At 41.5% G+C, this 3,546-nt stretch overlaps 1 long non-coding RNA gene across 1 annotated transcript; it reads left to right on the top strand.

Moving 5' to 3' along the window:
- LOC119179885 (uncharacterized) lies at nt 1-3,224 on the top strand. The gene is made up of 3 exons (XR_012893870.1): nt 1-1,282; nt 2,305-2,431; nt 3,171-3,224. It is a non-coding gene; the product is annotated as an uncharacterized LOC119179885 (long non-coding RNA).
- The last annotated feature ends 322 nt before the right edge of the window (nt 3,225-3,546 follow it).

Genomic DNA, 3,546 nt, shown 5'->3' with positions numbered 1-3,546 from the left:
TATATAACAGCTTTAACTTGCTGGTACTTAGCTACGGAGCGGAAACCTGGAGACTTACAAAGAGGGTTCAGCTTGAATAGAGGATGATGCAGCGAGCAATGGAAAGAAAAATGGTAGGTGTAACTTTAAGAGACAAAAAGAGAGCAGAGTGGATCAGGGAACAAAACGGGGTTAAGCATATCATAGTTGAAATCAAGAAGAGGAAATGGACATGGGCTGGGCATGTAGTGCATAGACAGGACAATTGCTGGTCGTTAAGGGTAACTAACTGGATTCCCAGAGAAGGCATGAGAGTTAGGGGGAGACAGAAGGTTAGGTGGGCAGATGAGATCAAGAAGTTTGTGGGTGTAAAGTGGCAGCAGCAAGCACAGGATCGAGTTAACTGGCGAAACATGGGAGAGGCCTTTGTCCTGCAGTGGACGTAGTCAGGCTGATGATGATAGTGCACAGCACCTCAACTGACGGCTTGAGGCTTTGAGCATTTTTCTGTAATCCATATCACTTGCTGTTGAATTCCCAAGGATTAATAGGGTACAGTGTAGACCTACACAGACATTTTTGTTTCTTCTTTTTATTGGCTCTTTGAGGCAAAAATGCACATTTACTACACCGTACTTTTGTAACAGGTATGTGTCATATCATGAGTTCGGGTAGTTTTGAACGGCGTCTAATTTTGTTTAAAAAAATGGGGAGAACATAGAGCTAAAAGGCTCTCAGAAAAAGAAGTTTCAAGGTTTATCTCATCAAAATCAGAACCTACAATTTGTATAGGCTTCGTGATAAACTGAGTTAGGCGAAAGTCTTAACAAGCTTTTATAGTAAGGCATGGGCTACCTTATCACTAGCCAAGATAGATAAAGTGACAAAACTGAAGCCTGGAAGTTTAAAATCGCCGAACGTTTATAACTAACACTAAATTTGGCGTAGGTGAGGAGGCGACAAAATTTGTCAGTAGACCATCATATAAGGTCAGGAGGATTTTGCCCGGTCCTTTAGACCCACATGTTTTTGTCCTGCCACTGTTGAGCTTCAGTTATGAACTAAGTAGCCAAGAAGGGCATCTCTTAATCTGTCTATGTTATGAGAGATTAAAATGCATGTGTCGTATCAGTTTAGGTCATCGTGCACAATGAATGCATGGATCCGATGCAAGCAAATCAACGCAATACAGGCATCACACATGAAGCAAGCACTTCAGCTCCTTAGTCAGACATATGATCGCAGCACTTCCAACCATGCCCTGGTCACCTCAATAGCGAGACGTGAAGACTTCGTAGATCATGTGAGTTTTTCGACAAAATTGTAGTGCTTTTGTAATCTAGCTGCTATAGGCAACATTAAAAGAGGCTCTCGTGCAGTGCCACGATTGCCGGCCTAATGCTGACTGTACTAACATTGTCGTCACAGGTGAAATTAATGAATTAGTGTGGTTTTAATGTTGGGTGTTGCAATAATTAAATTGATGGCAACCTGTACAGTATGGCTGGTAATTCAAGTAGTAATGGGTTAGTCATCTTTATCTCATTTGTGAAGAAAGGTTGGATGAAAACAGCTTGTATACCTTTCTCTTATGTTGATGATAATAACCTTTCTACTTGGAAAAGGTTTCTACATGCATACGAAGCTACAATAGTCAGCCCTGTCCATAGCTGTACAAGGTTTGCAAGTCCTACCTGCGAACCAATCGCTGCACTATAACACGCTAAAAAAGAAAACCGAAGAGCACCTGCAAGTGCTTTATATGGCAGTCTATTTGCGAACATATTCAACTCATACTTAGTGGAAGTGCAGCAGCACATCGTAGCCGCATGAATTAAGATGTGTAACCCTGGGCATGAGGAAGGTCAAGCTGGTTTGCTTGGTGGTCCAGACACGACTACCTGGTCTAGAAGCACAAGCGACAACATGGCCAACATTCCAGATTTGTTTAAAAGAAATAAGCGGACCATCTCTTCCTCAGAGTGTAAGCATGTAAACATTTTAATATCCAGTGCAAGGGTATAGTTAGCACAGAAGCTTAACGTGGCATGCATAGCACGTACATAAATGACTTTTTGTTAACTTTTTCATATAAGGCGATCAATAATGTGCTGCATGAAAACTGAAAATTGCATACGCAAGTTGGATCGCATTCTTGATTTTAGCAGCGCACTGAAAGATCCTCGTCCCTCAGAGCACTGCTGAAATCAATAACAACAATGTACTGTCTGCGACACAAGTTAACAAGTTTCTCCTAAGCACATATTGGACTGATCTTCCTGAATGCCGCTTCCTTTGATTTCGAATGTTTGATTATCCTCGCAGAATAGGACATTTATACGCTTGTTCAACAATCGATGCACTTTCTTGCCGAGACGTACAAGGACACACAAAACTCCAGGCCCGTAAGCGAAAACGATGCAACTGACTGCATCGTTTCCTCCGCCACTGGGTAAGCAATGCTGTTCACGCTATTTATTGAGGCTCTGATGACAGAAAAACGCGTTGCAGTAGACGTGGTACCAGAACAGCGTCACTGGACGCATAGATTTCGCGAACGAAAGGCAAGCATGCCCATTAATTTGACACCAGACCACCGATTTCCTCTCTGTCAACAAAAGAAACACTCTGTCGACAGGCAAGGATGCACATTAATTTGACGCCAGACCACCGATTTCCTCTCGGTCTATCAAAGAAACACTCTGTTGACGTTGCAATGCAGATTTATCACACCCTGTTCGGCGAATGCTGTTGACATGGCACATTGCGATGTAGAACGTACACATGTACTGTACAATATTGTGTGCGATACTGTACGTATGTGTACTGTATGCGTACAATACTGTACACATGTACTGTATTAGGGTAGTCGTAGGATCAAAATACGCTCCAAACCGAAACCAGGGGCAAACCCGCTGCACCCTCGAGCACAGAACAAACAATCAACTTATTTTCCTTTTAATAATACTTATAAACCAACAAATAATTTATTAGGTTGTTAAATTGAGCAATATATACTAATATTACAAAAACAGTATACAAAAACAAATATTTTTATTCAATGCGTTAATAATTAATTTATGCACTATAAAAACACGTTACACACTTGTTTAATGACAATTTTGTAAGTTTATTGCATTATAAAGTAATTATTTGCACTATTAAATAGCTTTACGTTAATTTTTTCAAAGTGACGTCACTTCCGTGCGGCGCAGCAGCCAGTTCTGTGTGGGGATGGCTGGAGCGCCGCGCGGCGCACGAGACGCTGCCTTTTACTTATGACCAACCCTACTATTTTGCTCGCAAGCAACAATGCCGATGCTAACCCCAGAAGTTTGGCGATACAAGCTCTTCAACACTAATATAATAGAATCTTAAGTACAATATTTTCACTGCCCATTTGAAGGCTGATGTAGAAAATGACATGTAGAAAGTACCATATGTGTCACACTAGTAGTAGCCGAGCACTAAAGCTGCTGTTAGACATAGTTGCAGTATTGTCAGTGACCTCTAGAAAGTTGTCTAGGATCGTTTCCTTCCACACCTTCTATCCACCTACAACCTGCT

The sequence above is a fragment of the Rhipicephalus microplus genome, chromosome 1 (genome assembly GCF_043290135.1).
Source record: "Rhipicephalus microplus isolate Deutch F79 chromosome 1, USDA_Rmic, whole genome shotgun sequence".
Lineage (NCBI taxonomy): Eukaryota > Metazoa > Arthropoda > Arachnida > Ixodida > Ixodidae > Rhipicephalus > Rhipicephalus microplus.
The sequence above is the reverse complement of the archived record's forward strand: the minus strand, read 5'-3'. Positions and strand labels throughout refer to the sequence as shown.